General features: G+C 44.4%; 1 protein-coding gene across 1 annotated transcript in view; it reads right to left on the bottom strand.

The window, feature by feature from the left end:
- APBA2 (amyloid beta precursor protein binding family A member 2) overlaps positions 1-18,841 on the bottom strand; it is a 122,687-nt gene extending 103,846 nt beyond the window's left edge. The window contains exon 1 of the mRNA XM_030931682.1: positions 18,784-18,841. The gene's annotated coding sequence lies outside the window, so the exon portion shown is untranslated. The remainder of the gene's footprint in view (positions 1-18,783) is intronic.
- Between the last annotated feature and the right edge of the window lie 325 nt (positions 18,842-19,166).

Consider the following 19,166-nt stretch of genomic DNA (forward strand, 5'->3'; position numbering starts at 1 on the left):
TTCTATCTGCACTGTCCAACGTGGCAGGCATTGAACACTTGAAACATGGTTAGTCCAATAGAGAAACTGCATTTTTTATTTGCTTCATTTTCATTCATTTAAATTAAATTTAAATGGCCACATGTATCAAGTAGCTGCCACTATGGACAGTGCAGTTCTAAAATGCATTTATGAAAGGATTGTTTGGGGATCACGTCTAAGAAAAGTAATTATTAGAGCTAAAAATGAATTCAGTAAGAGGAAGTTTGTGAAATTAGCCTCATTTCTGCAATACAGAATCTGCAAAGGAAGTTAAGGGAGATCTGGAAGAGAGTATATCTGGACCGCAGCAAAGCAGGATTTTAGCAAGTCCTTCCCAATGTTCTTGTGGATCATCTGAAACATGTGAGCTGCATGCAGCAAAGTGAGATGGCGTAGGAGCTACCTGCATGAGCACACTCAGCAGGGATGGAGTAGGAGCTACCTGCATGAGCACACTCAGCAGGCATCGATTCAGGGAAAGCTGTCCGTCTGTGTGGATTCTCCACCGATCTGGCTCTTTTCAACCCTGGATGATGAGAAAGCACACGGCAGCTCTTCAGAACTGTAGATGACACAAAACTGGGATGCAGACTTGAAGGGGATGTAAAAACATCAAGTCAAGTTCAGGGATGGCAGCAGTCAAGTTGAGCAAAAGCATACACAAAGATCTTACACATCCTGCTTGATTGTGAGAAAGGTGCGCTTTCACTGCCAGATACGCTAATGTGAATCACAAACCTAATCTCTGAAGCAATCTTCTTACACAAGTCCATTATTAACCATATAGGGAGGCTTAATTTCTTTAAGGCCTAACTGGAAATCTGCACCAATAATGACACTGACCCGTTAGACTGAAAAGCCTATTTTACATAGTTCACTCCAATTGCTCCTTTCATCAAATGCTTTTATGATGAATACTATCTTCCAAGGTCATTATTTATTTCCTTACCTTAAAGAGAGAGTGGAAGCCAATTCTTTGCTAAAGCCTTTGTGACTAAGGGCATAAATGAACGAAATGCAAAGAATGACTCACTTTCCTATATACATAACATCTTCATTACTCAGGATAGTTGCTGTATGGGTGCAAAGCATCAGATAGTAAAATATGAGGAACCATTAACCATGACATAGTGGGGGAAGTAAAAATAAAATTATGTCTGAAGAATTCCACTGCCTGCTATGATGCACTAGCTTGTGTCAGACTAATCCTCTCACCAAGAACAACCAGAAACTCTTGACAAAAAATTTTTAAATGATCTCTGTGGAAACATCAGAGAGCTACCAAGAAGCTAGAACTTGAGGGGCTGAGATCATGACAAGTAGATAATTACCCAGAAATTAGCTCAGCATTCTGGGCTGCTTTTCTCATCAAGGCATTTGGGGATTCGTGAGTGATGGAAGCCAAAAGGCTAAAAACACACACAGGAAGAAAGTAGTGGTTAAGAGGCAATAGTGCTAAGCAGAACTTTCAGTAGTCTCGGAGGACTGGGGAAATAAGAAATTGCCATTTATGGGTAATAAGGCAACAAGAACTTGAGGGCCCAAATTCGTAGAGTTGAAACAACACAGAGGAGGGAGTCCACTATCTTAGGAAAGGGCAAAAGCTGGAACTATCTGAACCACAAAATTAACAATGCATTACTGGTTTATAACCCAAAGTATAAAATGAATATCCATGAGTCCACACAAATACAAATGAATGAATGAGAAAATAAATGAGTGAGAACAGACCAATCTCCCTGTGCAGAACTGCAAATAATTGGTGTAGATACTGCCCCTCATGGAGATGAGTGTTACGACGATTGAGGGTAACATCAACAATGATAAATTATGTGCCCCTCATTTGGAAGGATAAGAATGGCACTTTTTCAGATGGGATATTCTGCCCCAAAGCGCATAACCCCTATTGAACCATGGGAAAAATGTCAACCAAACTCAGATTGAAGGATATTCTATGAAATACCTGACCAGTACTCTTCAAAACTGTCAAGGTCATCAGAAACAAGAGAGGTCAGAGGAACTGTCACAGTCTAAAAGAACCTAAAGCAACATGGTAACAGAACTCAAAGGCATCTCTTGATGGAATCTTGGAACAGCAAAAGGACATTCGATGAAAACTAAGAAAATGTGAATGAAGTATGGACTTCAGTTAAGAATAATGTGTTGGCACTGGTTCATTAATTACAACAGAGGTACCATACTAAGGTGAGATGTTATCAATAGGGAAAAGTAGCTACACGATGTATGGGAACTCTCTCTACTATCTTTGCAACATCTCTGTGAATCTAAAACTATTCTAAAGCAGTAAGTTAAAAAAGAAAGTTTATATACTTATATTGGTAATTAGACAAACTAGATTTTACGAAGAGAAGCATTCTTACGGAAAAGAAAGAATTCATAATTAAAAAGGGCAACGTACTAGAAATAAATTCTAAATTTATATGTATCTAGTTAAATGCACTCAAAATTTATAAAGGGAGGATTGACAGGGCTATAAGACAAATCTAAAGCATTAGACATTATGAAATTTGTGCCTAGTAGACATAAACAGACATTATGCACAGCAGGATACTTTAACACACTTCTTTCAGTAAGTGATATAATAAAGAAGTAAAAATAAGAATGGAAATATAAGATTTGAATACCACAATTACCCATTTTTCCTCATGAATATACCTAAAGTACTGAACCGAGGAACTACACACAAGGGCACGTGGGATATTCTGTCAAAATTAATCATATGGTGGACAAGTCTAAAGCCAGTGTAAACAAATTTCAAAATGTTAACATTGTAAACAATCTGTTCCTGACTACAGTGTAAGCCAGCTAGAAATAAAGGACAAAAAATATAACCAGAAAATATGGAGGCATTTGGAAATCAACTACTTTAAAATAACCCACATGTCAAAGGAGAAATTTTAAAAAGTTAAACACATTTTGAACTAATTAATAATAAAGATATAATGTATCCAAAAATGGTGCTGGACAGCCAGCCATGTTCACAGCAGCACTATTCATCACGGCCAAGGAATAAAAGCCACCCAATGTCTATCAATGGATGATGGATAAACAAAACGTGGTCTCTTCATACCACAGAATGTTATTCAGCCTCAAAAAGGGAGGAAATCTTATCCCACAACACAGCACAGATGAACCTTGAGGACATTATACTAAGCGAAATAAGCCAGTCACAAAAAGATAAAAGCTGTAGGATTCCACTTAACTGAGGTACCTAGAGTAGTCAAATTCACAGAGTTGGAAAGCAGAATGGTGGCTCCTTGCTGTTTAATGGGTACAGATTTTCAGATTCGCAAGATGAAAAAGTTCTGGAGATCTGTTTCACAACATTATGAATTTACCTAACACTACCGAACTGTACACTTAAAAATGGTTAAGATGGTAAATTTTATGCTGTGTTTTTTTGCTACAATTTTAAAAAATAGTGGGTTACAGCTAAAGCAGGCTTAATAGGCTATTTATAACGCTAAAGCCATATATTAGAAAACAAGAAAGCTGGAAAAAATAAATATGCTGTTGTTTTCATGTTCTTAGGTATGCACAGATTTCCTAAAGAGGGCACAAAGAAGCTTTAACCTTAAAGGGAACGATTGATAATCTGGGCCTTCTCATCAAAAGATACCACTGAAAGTGAGGAAGTGTGAGAAAATATTCGTAATATGTACATCTAGCAAAGGTCTCAGGTACTAACTATATAAAGAACTGCTGGCCAGGCATGGTGGCTCACACCTGTAATCCCAGCACTTTGGGAGGCTAAGGCGGGTGGATCACGAGGTCAGGAGATCAAGACCATCCTGGCTAACACAGTGAAACCCTGTCGCTACTAAAGAATACAAAAAAACTAGCCGGGCGTGGTGGCGGCGCCTGTAGTCCCAGCTACTCAGGAGGCTGAGGCAGGAGAATGGTGTGAACCCGGGAGGCGGAGCTTGCAGTGAGCCGAGATCACGCCACAGCCCTCCAGCCTGGGTGACAGAGCCAGACTCTGTCTGAAAAAAAAAAAGAACTCCTACAAAGCACTAAGAGAAAGAAAATGCAACAGAAAAATGAGCAAAAACTTGCACAAAAACTTCAAGAGAAGGTTTCGAAAAGCACAAGACAAGCATTCAAAACAGATATTCAACAGTTAGTCTTCAGTGAGCTGAACATCATGCCAGAGGATCCCACCGTGCACCCACCAGAAATCAAATTAAAATGACTGACACCACCAGTTATGAGCAAGGATGTGCAGCAAATGAAACTCCTGTTTGCAGGTGGGAGTGTAATTGGGTACAACCACGTCAGAAAAAGGACTGACAGCCTTCACCAAAATAGAAATATACCCAGACCCTGTGACCTGCCCATTCCAATCCTGGATGTACCCTCAATGGAAACGCAATCATGTGTACACCAAATGTGTAAGACTGTTCCCAGCAGCAATCAGGACCCAAAACTAGAAAAGATGCAAATGTCCATCAAACACAGAATCGATGAATTATTTGTAGTTTTACAATGCTCTGTAACAGTGAGTCAATGAAGTGCTGTCACACTCAAAACCTGTGAGTGACCCTCACAAACATAACGTTGCATAAAAGAAGCGGACACAAAACAGTATATATTGCAGAAATTCACTTATTAAAAAAAATTCAAACATTTGCAAAAATAACATTTGGTGCTAGGATTCTGATTACCTTTAGGTGGTGGTGGGGGTTGGCGGGGCATAGGTTATGGCTGGGAGAGGACCCCGGGGAGGTTCTTCCGCTGTGGTGATGTTTTGATTCCTAGCCTGGGTGGTGGTTTCATGGATGTGTTCACTTTGAAAATATTCATGGCAGTGAACACTTAGGATTTTTGTAATTTTCTGTTTACATTATACTTGAATTAAGAAGCTTATTTTAAAATAAGTGGCTTATCATCTGCACACTGTTCAATTCACAACAGACTTCAAAAAGGTGACTCTCCAAAGCTTCCTCCCACTTTAGTCTCCATGAAAAACTCCAGGTGCTCGTTTTGAGGGCGTGGATTGTTACAGTGAGGGGAGGGGGTGCAATGTGCTATGATACCATATCTTGGGCAGGGGCTCATGTTTTTAGAGTTTTTCCTCCGATTCTGCTTTGAACCCCGGGCTCTGCCTGCTGTCATGGTACTGTAAACACTGCCCTAACTTCTGTAAGTCAGATTTTCTGATGCCTTCTCAGTAGGATACCTTGGTGCACTAGGAGATCCAAGGCTCTCGGGGAGGATCCCCATGTTAGTACCAGGTTCCATAGTCCAGCATCTGGGAGAAGGAGCCTGCTGGCTTCTCTCTCCCATGCGCACACACACCCTCTGTCCTGGTTAACCCACATTAGAGAACAGCTTCCCACCTGACCAGACTGGAAGAACAGAAACATGGTTTCAGTTACCTTTGGCAGAGAGCAACAGGAGAGGTGAGGGAATGGAAACCAAGTCCCATAGCATGGTGGGAAGGCAGACACTCAGGGGCACGAATAATGACTGTGGGTAGAATTCGTACATATGGAGTGTCCCTGTGATTGGTTCTGTGCTTTTTTTTTTTTATTTGTTTTTGTTGTTGTTCTGAGACAGGGTCTCGCTCTGTTACCTAGGCTGGCATGCAGTGGTGCGATCACAGCTCACTACAGCCTCGAACTTCCAGGCTCAAAGGACCCTCCCACTTCAGCCTCCTGAGTAGCTGGGACACCTAGGTAATTCGTTATTTTAATTTTATGTGGTGTTTCCCAGGCTGGTCTCGAACTCCTGGGCTCAAGTGATCCCACCATCTATGCTTCCAATAATAACATTTAGTGTGTGTTTTACTAGACATGGCGTCGGGTCCTTTTCTGTTGTAAGAAAAAAAAATGTGGTAAAATACACATAACATAAAATTTACCACTGGAAGCATTTTGAAGAATACAGCTTAGTGGCATTAAGTACATTCACATTGCTGGGCTACCATCATGACCATCCATCTCCAGAACTCTTTTCACTTTGTAAAACTGAACCTCTGTCCCGATGACACACTAACTCCCCTTCCCTCTCCTTCCAGCCCCTGGCAACCACCATTCTACTTTCTATCTCCATGAATTTGACTATTCTGAGTACCTCATGTCAGTGGAACTACATAGGATTTGTGCTTTTCTATCTGGCTTCTTTCATTTAGCATAATGACCTCAAGGTTCAAAGTTCATCCATGTTACAGCATGTGTCAGAATTTCCTTCCTTTTCAAGGCAAAATAATACTCCATTCTGTGTACACACCACATTTTGTTGATCCATTCATCTGCCAATGGACTCCTAGGTGGCTTCCACCCCTTGATTCTTGTGACTCATGCTGCGTGAACATGAATGTACAGATATTTCTTCGAGCCCCTGCTTTTACTTCCCTTGGGCATATGCCCAGAAGTGAAATCACACCTAGATTACATGGCAATTCTATGTTCAATTTTTTGAGGCACTACCATATACTGATATCTGATGGGCTATACCATTTACATTCCCACCTAAAGTGCACAAGGGTTCCAATTCTGCCACATCCTCACAGACACTTATTTTCTGTTTTGTTTTGTAATAGCCAGCCTAATAGATGTGAGGTGGTATCTTTTGATTTTGATTTGCAATTCTCTAACGATTTGTGATGCTGAGCACATTTTCCTGTGTTTACTGGCCATGTGTCTGTCTTCTGTGGAGAAATGTTTATTTAAGCCCTTTGCTCATTTGTTAATCAGGTGGCTTGTTTTTTATGTTAAAGTCTAAGAATTCTTCACACATTCTGGATATTAACCCTTTATCGGATGTACGAATTACAAAGATTTCCTTCCATTCCTTGGGTTGCCTTTTCACTGCTGACTGTGTCCTTTGAGACAAGGGCGGGGTCAAGTGGAGATAACTGAATCATGGGGTCAGTTTCCCCCATACAGTTTTTGTGGTAGTGAATAAATCTCATGAGATCTGATGGTTTTATAAATGAGAGTTCCCCTGCGCAAGCTCTCTTGCCTGCTGCCATGTGAAACGTGCCTTTGATCTTCCTTCGTCTTCCGCCATGACTGTGAGGCCTCCCCAGCCATGTGGAACTGTGAGTCCATTAAACCTCTTTCCTTTATAAATTACCCAGTCTCGGGTATGTCTTCATTAGCAGCATGAGAATGGACTAATACAGGTAGTATTGACATCTTAACAATATTGTCTTCAAATCTAAAAACATGCCATTTCTTTCCATTTACTGGTGTCGTAATTTCTCTCAGCAATGTTCAGTAGTGTTCTGTGCACAAATTTTTTGCTTCCTTGGTTAATGGAATTGTTTTCTTAACTCCCCTTCTAGATTGCTCATTCCTAGTGTATAGAAATACAACTGATATTTGCATGTTGATTTTGGATACTGCAACTTTACCGAATTCATGTATTAGTTATAACAGCTTTGTGTGTGTGTGAAGTCTTTAAGGCCTTCCACATACTGCGTAAGACCATGACATGTGAAAAGAGAGAAAATTTCACCTCTTCCTTTCCAATTTGGATGCCTCTGATTTCTTTTTCTTGCCAAATTGTTCTGGCTAGAATTTCTAGCACTATGTTAAATAGAAGTGGTGAAAGGGGGCATCCTTGTCTTGTTTCTGATCTTAAGAGGAAAAGCCTTGGCAAGTTTTCACCACTGGGTATGCTGTTGGCTGTGGGCTTTGCCTTGTAGGGTCTTTATTATGTTGCAGTATTAAACTCTTTTTTTTCTAACTGTCAAAGCATTATTTATTTATCTATTTATTTATTTATTTAGAGACAGAGTCTCGCTCTGTTGCCCAGGCTGGAATGCAGCAGCATGGTCTCGGCTCACCGCAACCTTTGCTTCCTGGGTTTAAGTGATTCTCCTGCCTCAGCCTCCCGAGTAGCTGGGATTACAGGGGCCTGCCACCATGCTGGGCTAATTTTTGTGTTTTTAGTAGAGATGGGGTTTCACCATATTGGCCAGGCTGGTCTTGAACTCCTGACCTCAAGTGATCCGCCTGCCTCGGCCTCCCAAAGCGCTGGGATTGCTAGCGTGAGCTACCGTGCCCAGCCAACAATTTGTATTAAAAAAAAGCAGCAAGAGCAGTGACTCACGTCTGTAATCCCAGTACTTTGGGAGGCCAAGGAGGGAAGACTACCTGAGCTCAGGAGTTCAAGACCAGTCTGGGCAAAACAATGAGACCTAATGTGCAAAAATCACAAGCATTCTTATACACCAGCAACAGACAAGCAGAGAGCCAAATCAGGAATGAACTTCCATTCACAATTGCTTCAAAGAGAATCAAATACCTAGGAATCCAGCTTACAAGGGATGTAAAGGACCTCTTCAAGGAGAACTACAAACCACTGCTCAGTGAAATCAAAGAGGACACAAACAAATGGAAGAACATACCATGCTCATGGATAGGAAGAATCAATATCGTGAAAATGGCCATACTCCCCAAGGTTATTTATAGATTCAATGCCATCCCCATCAAGCTACCAATGACTTTCTTCACGGAATTGGAAAAAACTGCTTTAAAGTTCATATGGAACCAAAAAAGAGCCCGCATTGCCAAGACAATCCTAAGTCAAAAGGACAAAGCTGGAGACGTCACGCTACCTGACTTCAAACTATACTACAAGGCTACAGTAACCAAAACAGCATGGTACTGGTACCAAAACAGAGATATAGACCAATGGAACAGAACAGAGTCCTCAGAAATAATACCGCACATCTACAGCCATCTGATCTTTGACAAACCTGAGAGAAACAAGAAATGGGGAAAGGATTCCCTATTTAATAAATGGTGCTGGGAAAATTGGCTAGCCATAAGTAGAAAGCTGAAACTGGATCCTTTCCTTACCCCTTATACGAAGATTAATTCAAGATGGATTAGAGACTTAAATGTTAGACCTAATACCATAAAAACCCTAGAAGAAAATCTAGGTAGTACCATTCAGGACATAGGCATGGGCAAGGACTTCATGTCTAAAACACCAAAAGCAACGGCAGCAAAAGCCATAATTGACAAATGGGATCTAATTAAACTAAAGAGCTTTTGCACAGCAAAAGAAACTACCATCAGAGTGAACAGGCAACCTACAGAATGGGAGAAAATTTTTGCAACCTGTCTCTAATTAAAAATTAAAAATTAGCTGGGTGTGGTGGTGTGTGCCTGAGGTCCCAGCTACTTCGGAGACCAAGGTGGAAGGACTGCTTGAGCCCAGGAGGCTGAGGCTGCAGTGAGAGGAGACTGCAGCACTGCACTCCATCCTAGGCAACAGAGAGCGATGCTATCTCAAACAAACAAAAAAGGCACATTATTCCCATTGTCCAGATAAGAAAATCAAGGTTTAGAGAAGATTAAGCATTTTGCCCAGGGTGTCACAGAGACAGTTAAGTGGTAGAGGCAGAATTCCGATGCAAGTCTGGGCAATTCTTAGGTGTTTAATTTCAGCCCCTATCTATGCCTTTGCTATTTAAGATGTGGTCTGAGGACCAGAAGCATCTGCACCACCTGGGGGGTTGTTAGAAACACAAAATCACAGGATCCACCAAAAACCATGGAATCAGACTCTTCATTTAAACAAGGTCCCTGGCCGGGCGTGGTGGCTCATGCCTGTAACCCCAGCACTTTGAGAGGCCAAGGCAGGTGGATCACCTGAGGTCAGGAGTTCAAGACCAGCCTGGCCAACATGAAGAAACGCCATCTCTACTAAAAATACAAAAATTAGTTGGGCATGGTGGTGGGCGCCTGTAATCCCTGCTACTCGGGAGGCTGAGGCAGAAGAATTGCTTGAACCCAGGAGGCAGAGGGTGCAGTGAGCAGAGATCATGCCATTGCACTCCAGCCTGGGCAACAAGAGCGATTCTCCATCTCAAAAAATAAAAATAAAATAAACAAGATCCCCAGGAGATTCCAGTGCACACTGGAGTTTGAGCAGCCGTGTGTTATGCTAGTGGTCCTCAACTTTGATCTAGGTCAGAACCACTGAGAAGGCTAACAAAGAACACAGAAGCCCAGGATGGAGGAAGCAGGATACGGCCTGCATTTGTATTTTTACCAAGTTTCCTAGGTGATCCTGATACCAAACACAGTCTGAGAATCACGATGCTACACCAATGTGGAAATGGCCTCTAGGTTTCAGGACTGAGTATGCCACTAGGCTAAGCTAGGGCTGGGAATAGATTTCAGATAAAATTGTCCCCAGCGCAGACTGTCTCTGGGGCATGGAGTACAGAGAAGCAAAGAGCCCTCTGTCACAGGAAGGGGGCAAACAGGGGTGAGACCTTCATTTCCAAGACTGAGCTCAGGAAGGAAGTCTGCTCAGAAGCCACGTGGGGTCTCTCCAACCCTGAAAGGCCAGATCTTACCTAGAACTTGGCTTTTAGAAGGGATCCTAGACATATCCCAAGTCTCCACGACAAAAGCCTGGGCCTCAGTCTCCCTCCAGCATCCCTGAGAGCAGGTGTGGACCATGCTACAGCCACCAGCCCACTGTGCCCCTGAGGTTAGTGGGAGACAGGAAGTGACAATGCTGCCACCCCACACATCTGCAGCACCAGCTTTGGGCCCTGGAGCCCCCATGTGTTACCAAGCGTGTGGTCTTTCTGAGGTACTGACTTGGCAATCACGCTACTCTTCTAGGCGTCGCTGTGAAAGTCTTCCGTCCATGTCATTAAAGTTCATAACGAGTTGACTTTTACAAAGGAGATTATCCCAGATAATCTGGCTGGATGTGGATCCATTTGTCAGCAGACCTTAAAAGTAGAGCCAAGGCTTCCTTCAGGAAGAAGAAATTTTGCCTGTGGACTGCAGCTTCAGCCATGCCTGGGAGTTCCAGCCCGCCCTTCCCCATGGCCTGCCCTGTGGGTTTGCCCGGTCAGGTTCCACAACCGCGTGAGCGGATTCCTCACATGGTATCTCCTCATATCTATCCCCTACTGCTTCTCTGGCTGAATCTGACTAATTGACCAAGCCTTTCTCCCATCCATCCCCTACTGTTTCAGTGCACCACTGAAACTATTCCATCTCCATAGAGACTCCGCAGGTCGATGTCCTATCAGCCAGCTATCAGACCTGGAGCTAGTGGCTTAACTACTCTGAGCCTCTCTCCTCAAACCGCAAGAGTCTAGACTAATGGATGCGCAGAAGGAACCCTCGTGGCGGAAAAACATTCAGCTCCTGCATTAGCTTTTGAAGAGCTATCTCCAGTAGCAGCAGATGTTCTCTGGAGGGTAGATCTGACCCAGGTCTTAAGTAGATTCTGAAGGGAGTTTCCGAAGACGACCTCCGTACCATGAAAACACTAGCCTGGTCGTCTCTCTGAGAAACTCTTTGAGGAGCCTCTGGTGCACGGGCCTCCACCCCATGCCGCACCCACTGAGGTCAACTATGGAAAACACATCCCCTCCTGTCAGCCTCCAACAAAGACCTGCCAGGGCTTCTCCCAGGCCGTCTACACAGGTCAAGCTGACCTCTGTTACCTCTTCCACCTCACCCCGGGCTCCTCCATCAAGCCAGGTCAAACAATTCCATTCCCGGACACACCATGCTGCTTCCTCTGTCCACGCTTCAGTCATATATACATGCTTGTTTGGCCGGAACGCCCGTCTTCCCCCTCTCTCGCAGAAATGTATATTCATCCTTCGAGATGAAAGATCAACCCTCACTCCCTCCTGGACAACCCACTGGACTGATAAGTCCACCCTCCCCAGGCTGCACTTCATCTCCCTCGACATTCACAGTGTGCAGACACCAAGACGCCACCCTTTCCCGCAGTGGCTGATTCTGGAACTGAAGGTCAGGTGCTCTCTTTCCAGCCTCACATTAACCCATGCCAAACAGGCCTGTCTGCCACCAGTCTGTTTTTCAACATAATCACTTTTACATGAACAATGAACACAAATCCAACAACGGACAACGCACAGTGCACCCCACACATGAGGCTCACGAGGTAAGTGGTGGTCTCTCCCTGCAGCCCCCCACTCGCTGACCCCCTGAGACCAGAACATGGCAAATGACGTGGACTTCCTTGGAATGAGGGTCTCTTATGAGATGGTAACAGCGACCACTGCTAGGAGTCCTCCCACCATCCAGGGTGGCATACTATCACCCTTTCCTCTGCAGATGTATGAACTGATGGAAGGAGATTAAGCGATTTGCCCAAGAAAGGAGATTAGTTCATAGCAGCCCTAGACTGTACGAAATGCAATTCTTTGTAGTGCGCTCTGCTGCGATACAGGAGACCCCTGTTATGACTCTGGAACTTAGAAAACGTCTCCATGAACATGTACGTTGCTCAACAATTCGTCCAAGCACACCTTGTGGGATGAGAGTTAAATTAGCATATCCAGTATGTGCCTAGCAGCACACATGGTAAAAGTAAGTCTGGGAGATGACAGGTTAAACGGAATTTAAATTATTCCCTTTCCTGCAGGACTTCTGAAGGCCTTTTATATGGTGCTTTGGGAGTGTCCAAGACCGGCAGACAGACAGCGCTTCCTGGCCTAATGTGAATGTGGACTATTATATTCAGGAACATCCGCTGGGACTGCTCAGAACACAGTTTGGGAATGCCAGCTTGCACACTAATGTCATTAATTAGAACTGGACATAATTAATTAGAGCTGAATATCATTAATCAAAAGTTACATACAGAAATGGCTAACTTCCCTTTCATCACACCAATTATGTTGGGCTCAACCTAGTAGCAGTTCCTTGTGCTATTTTCTTAACCCATTTTCCATCTTTTAAAAAAAAGGTGTTGATTAATTTTTTTTTCTTCTGAAGTACAACTGGAAACAAAAAAGAACTGGCTGTCAGAGCAGGAGCTTCCAATCCGAAAGCTCACACCAAGTCTGCAAGCAAATAGTAAGAGCCAGCTCCTCGTCCTCTCTTTGCCTCTTCCAGGGAAGGAAACAAGCAAGATCCGGAAACTCACATGTGCTACACATCCCTGTTTCATTGTGTGGTTCATTCTCACAATCTACCCGCCCCCAACTCATGAGTCTCCACTTTGCAGATGGGAAACTGAGCTTCTGAACATTTCTAGAGTCTAGGGGCAGTGGCTCATGCCTGCAATCCCAGCACTTCGGGAGGCCCACGTGGGAGGACCACTTGAGGCCATGAGTTTGAGGCCAGTCTGAGCAACATGGTGAGATGCCCTCTCTACAAAAGATTTTAAAATTAGCTGGGCATGGTGGCACTCACCTGTAGTCCTAGCTACTCAGGGGGCTGAGGTGGGAAGACTGCTTGAGCCCAGCTCAAGGCCACAGTGAGTTATGATCATGCCACTGCACTCCAGCCTGGGTGACAGAGTGAGACCCTGTCTCAAAAAAATAAATAAATAAAAATAAAAATAAGAGATTAGAGCTATGTGATGACCACATACTTCTTGAGCATCCACTGTACATGAGGCACTTGACTGGGCACTGGAGGATACGGGACAAGCAGGCCTGCAAATCTGGAGATAGAAGCCAGGCAGGAGGGCTGTGGACTCAGATGTCCACCCAAGGTCCCAAAAAGGGAAGCCCACGAGCCTCATCTGTGAAGACAGAGAGAAGCAAGGCCTGAGAGAGGAATCAGCCACACAGGCAGGGCCAGAAGGAGCCTCCCATGTGAAGGCAGCAGTTTAAGAGGCAGAGCCAGGTCAATGCGCAAAGCCTGGCTCATTCAGAAATCCTACCCATTTCATGCAGGGAACGGTGGCTCACACTTGTAATCCTAGCACTCTAGGGGCCAAGGAGTTCAAGACCAGTCTGGGCAACATGGCAAAATCCCATCTCTATTAAAAAAAATACAAAAATTAGCTGGGTGTGGTGGCACGTGCCTGTAATCCCTGCCACTCAGGAGGCCAAGGAGGAAGGGTTGATTGAGTCCTGGAGGTCAAGGTTGCAGTGAGCCGTGATCACACCACTGCACTACAGTCTGGGCAATAGAGCAAGACCCTGTCTCTAAATAAATAAATAAATCCCACCCATTTCAATGAAGAGACAAACAGAACCGTCTGTACAAGGGTGCCAGGTAGTCAGCCAAGGTGGAGGATGAACCAGCAAGACAGGGGCAAGACGGCCCCATCAGAGGGACCCACAGCAGAGAACACTTGGGTCTGTGTGCCTACATCCAGGTGTTCAGTGCAACTTCTTTTCTCCTCAACTTTGCAAATACGCAGAAATACAGAAAGCAATGTAGCAAACCTCCATGAACACACCACTCAGACTTAACCATCGCTGTCAGGCCCAACCCCTCACAGTCCCCCTTCTCAGGATCACTATCATTCACTATGCAGAACAAACCCTGATATCTTCTGTTCTAATCCAGTTCATATTTTTAGAAAATGCTGGTTGTGACCCACTTGTGATGGTTAATTTTACGTGTCAACCTGACTGGGCCACAAGGTGCCCATGCGTCTGGTTAAACACTGTTTCTGGATAGTCTGTGAGGTGTTTCCAGAAGAGGTTAGCATTGGAATTGGCAGACTGAGGAGAGCAGACGGCCCTCCTCAGTGTAGGTGGGCAGCGTCCACTCCAGTGAGGGCCTGTGTACAACAGAACAGCAGAGGAGGGTTGAATTCATGCTCTGCCTGACTGTTTGACTGGGACATTGGTCTTCTCTGTCCTCCATGCTTCTGGTTCTCAGGCCTTTTGGCCTGGACTGGAATCTGCACCAGTTCTCTGCTTCCCAGGCCTTTGCACTACAATACTGGCTTCCCTGGGTCTCTAGCTTGTAGATGGCAGATTGTGGGACTTCACAGATGCCATATCACACAAGCCAATACCTTATAATCTATCAATTGACCCCAATGAATTGATCCATCAACACATAAACTCTAAGATAAATTGATCCTATTGGTTCTGTTTTCAAGAGAACTGACTAATACAACACTGAATCCATTTCATGGCCTGCTAAGGTATCTATACCCAGGAGCAGAATTGCTGGGTCCTGGGGGATCCACATTTCAACCTTACTAGATAAAACCTAATTGTTCTCCAAAGGGGTTTTACTAATTTGCCCTTGATAAACAGGACATGAAGGCCCCCTTGCTTCACACTCGGAGCAACCTTCGATTATCAGACTTTCCAATTTGCCAACATGTTAGTGTGCAGTGGTATCTCATGATCTCCCTGGCAGTTTCCTGATTGGGAGCGAGGCAGAGTTCATTCGTCTACCTGACATGTGCGTTTCTTCATCTTCACAGTATTTGCTCCTTTTTCAATTCTATTGTCTTTTTAAAATTAATCTGAAAGAGTTCTTGATACAAACAGAATACCAATCTCTCACAGTACATTCATCATGAATATTTATTCCAGCCTGTAGTTCTCTTAAAGAAGTTGCTAATACTGATGTTTGCTTAATCCATCTTTTCTTTTATGATGTGTGTATGTTTCCCACCTCAAGAGCAGATAGAAAAAAATCTTCTATGTATTTTAACATTTTTGTCTTTACATTTTGGCCTTTAATTCTTTTTTTCTCTTGTTTTCTGTTTTGTTTTGTTTTGAGACGGAGTCTCATTCTGTCACCCAGGCTAGAGTGCAGTGGCACAATCTCGCTCACTGCAACCTCCGCCACCCAGGTTCAAGCAATTCTGCCTCAGCCTCACGAGTAGCTGGGATTACAGGTGTCCTCCACCACACCTGGCTAATTTTTTGTATTTTTAGTAGAGATGGGGTTTTGCCATGTTGGCCAGGCTCGTCTTGAACTCCCAACCTCAGGTGATCTGCCTGCCTCGGCCTCCCAAAGTGCTGGGATTACAGGTGTGAGCCACCATGCCTGGCATAGGCCTTTAATTCTATGGCCGTTTACGGGTACATATGCTGTGAGGTAGGGATTTCACTTTATCTTTTCTCATTTCCTATGTGGCCAACCAGCTGTCCTGCACCACTTCCCACCTGGTCCATAACACAGCTCTGCCACCTCCTGGCTTCCTATACTTGCTCCTAGTCTCGCCACCCTGTCCCAGCCATTGCCCTGCCTCTTCCTGCACAAATGTCGCACAGTCTTCATCATCCTGGCTCTCCAACAGGAACCTCACTGTTTGGGGGTCTCATGGCCTCCTCCCTTAGTGCCCTGGCTTTGTGTTTTCTCTTCATGTCTCGTAGCTTGGAATTTCCATGCCATTCTTTGAATCTTATATTTTAAAAAACACTTGGGGCTAGGTTTTACACAGCATTTATATGCATCTGTACTGGGGCACATAATAGAACCACATCGGCCAGTCATTTTCAGGACGTGACGTCTTCTAACTTAATATATGTTCTGAGACTTGCTGTAATTTATTCTATGTCCCTTCAGGATAATTGCTGCTTTTATATATTTCATTATTCACACATTTTATAGATCAAGGGCCTATAGGATGGTTATCATAGGATATAGTGAGGCCTAGAATTTAATTCTCAGAAAAGAAAGAAGAAGAAGAAAAGAGCCTCAAACTTTTCCTGTAAGTGGAAGCACATTCACAAATTATCCTACGAAAAGACATCAGGCACACCACGGGTATTAGCATTCTGAAGCTACAGAATCATTCCATTTGCAGTAGAAAAATAAATAAACCCGGGCCCTTTCTTCTCTTTACAGATCTCCTCACAGAGACTCATTCTGGCATAATTGGCATTTAAAAATATCCATCTCCTTGCCGCCTTTCTCTCTGAGAAGAAATATGCTTTTCTGCTGGGAAGCTGCAGAGAATTGTGATGAGTATATTCACTTACATGATAGGCCTATTACACTGCAGATGGGTGAGCGCAATCGGGAAGACAGCCCAGCACCTTCTCTATTGCAATTGATTTTGATCGTCTAATAGTATTTCAGGACACATAAAAATTCCAGTAGTTCTTTTCTAGACTCAGAAGAAAAAAATACCTTATACCTTAGAGACATAAATAGAACCACCCTATGACTCTATCAGAATGTAATGACACCCCAGGTTCCATAAGGAAAACGTCAAGAAGCCAATTTCGCCGTGGACAGTCCCTAGAGGGTGGATGGGCTGAGGCAGCTGCTTAACCCTGGGCTCCCAGAAGACTGGAATTTTACGGAATCGTGAGCTGCGTCTCCATAAGTAACAACATCTCCCTTCATAAGCCGTCCTTACTGCTGGTGACAATCAAAATCTCCAGCACTTTCAGAGCCGAGAGTGGATGATGCATCTAATGTCATTACGGCTGAAGTATGTTTACAACCCTAAGTGGAAAGTTAAACAGAGTAGAAAAGGCCTTGTTGAGAGCACAAAAGTACATTCACAAACTTTGAAAACTGACAACAGAGAAAAATTTCAGTAGACACTCCAGCTTATGTCCAAACCCATTAATAATCATGCAGCTCCTCTCCATTTCATCCTGTTTCACGGACGAGGGCTGATTGTCCTACATCTCTTAAATGCCTTGTGAAGGTGCCCCCTCCACGGACAGCCACCGTGGAATTCACCCAGGACATCTGTGACAAGAATGCTTCCCAACTGGATGCAAGGGAATTCCGGCCACACAAGCAGAAAGGGGTGTGAGTGGTTACCACGATGTGGGAAAGATGCAGGACAGAAAGTGAAATCAATAAAGCTGCCTTGCTTTACAAATCATGGCTCTCTGGGTGGCTTCAAATAGCCAGACCTGTGGCCTTGTGCTGCCCTGGAAGAAAAACTGTGATTCTGAACCTGAGTCTTGACACTCCAGAATCCATCCTCACCCCTACTGGTCTTCATCTGCCCCCTCACAACTGGCACAGAGCTTCCCCACGGGGACACACAAAGTGTTCCTTGCCTTGGTCGGGCGGTGGTCCCGAGGCCACTGCTGCCTTGCATGTGACACTCTGAACTGCCTCCCTGTCCAAGCTTACCACATGCTCCTTCCCAAGAATACATAAGAACCCCCAGAATCCCTCAGAAGCTCAGGCGTGCTCCAGGCATCAGGACATGAAGACCATCCCTGGCTCTGCTTCTTTAACTCCAGCAACAATGCCCTCTGCTCATCGGTCTCCAAACACGCCCCACCCCGTACACTGGCTTCCCTACAACGCCGCCGCCTTGTGTGTCTCCAGCCACAGAAGAAGAGAGCCAATTCATCTGCAGTGCAGAACCTGTCCCTTGCAAGTCTCCCCTGTGTGGAACACTCGGCTGGCACCAGGGCTCTGTTCCTACCAGTCCTACGGGGCAAGGGCAAGCCAGATGCTGACCGTAGGGCAGTGTCATCAGGGCTGCAATACTGCTCCATGCACAGGGAGGGAGGATGGGCCACGCTCCATCCCTGGCAAGCTGAGGAGGTCTCTTTTTATCAAAGTTAGATTTGTTCTGCTCAGCTTCCTGGTTTATCTCACAATGGCTGGTCCCTTCTCGAAGTAGACCAGCCACTGCCCACACTGGAGAGTGAAAGGTTTGAGTGCTACCTGTTGTTGCCAATATACACGTGTTTACTTTCGCTGTAACTAGGAACCTAGGTAGGGGTTACACAAATCAATGACGGAGTCTGGTGAGGACCACAGTTTACAGAAACACCAGTATGATGAGGAGGGGATGCACGGGGAGTGCTTGTCTTGCTGTTGTCATTGGGTGGTGGGCAGGTTGGTTCCAGGCAAGGTGAGTGCCAGCAGAGTCCCCACTGTCCGTCCACTCCTTGGCTGTGACTCAAACCCCAGCTTCAAACTCCCCGAGCTCACACACACAGGATCCCAGAAAACAAAAGAGCCATGGCAGTTGGCAGTTCTGCCTGCAGTGTAGCATTTTCCCTCCAGCGAAACGGTCCGCTCCCCACACGGCAAAAGCAAAACCTCACTCCATGCAACGCTGCCTTGTATTTCTTACCGAAAATGAGTGGTTTGGTAATGTTCCGAAAAATCTCCTGCCTGGTGATCAAATCTTTCTGGAAGAAAACAGAAGAAAACAGAGAAAATTTCTTTTGTTTCAGCAATGACACAGGTGCCCGCACACAGCTCCTTCAAGTATAAAAATGGAACTATGAGGCTTTGAATCACCTGTAAAACTGAACAGATTACAATTCTAATGAGATAATCAGAAATTACCCTAAACAAATAATTAAAATGTTTCTTTAGCCATTCATCGCATAATTATTGCCTTAAGAACAATGTGTTGGGCAAATAAAGAGATGGCTTATGTACCATTCTGTAAGGAGAGACTCTCTGCATTTTAATGAGGCTCCTCAAAGCCCTCATGAATATGTATTTTCC

This window comes from Rhinopithecus roxellana, chromosome 5 (genome assembly GCF_007565055.1).
Source record: "Rhinopithecus roxellana isolate Shanxi Qingling chromosome 5, ASM756505v1, whole genome shotgun sequence".
Lineage (NCBI taxonomy): Eukaryota > Metazoa > Chordata > Mammalia > Primates > Cercopithecidae > Rhinopithecus > Rhinopithecus roxellana.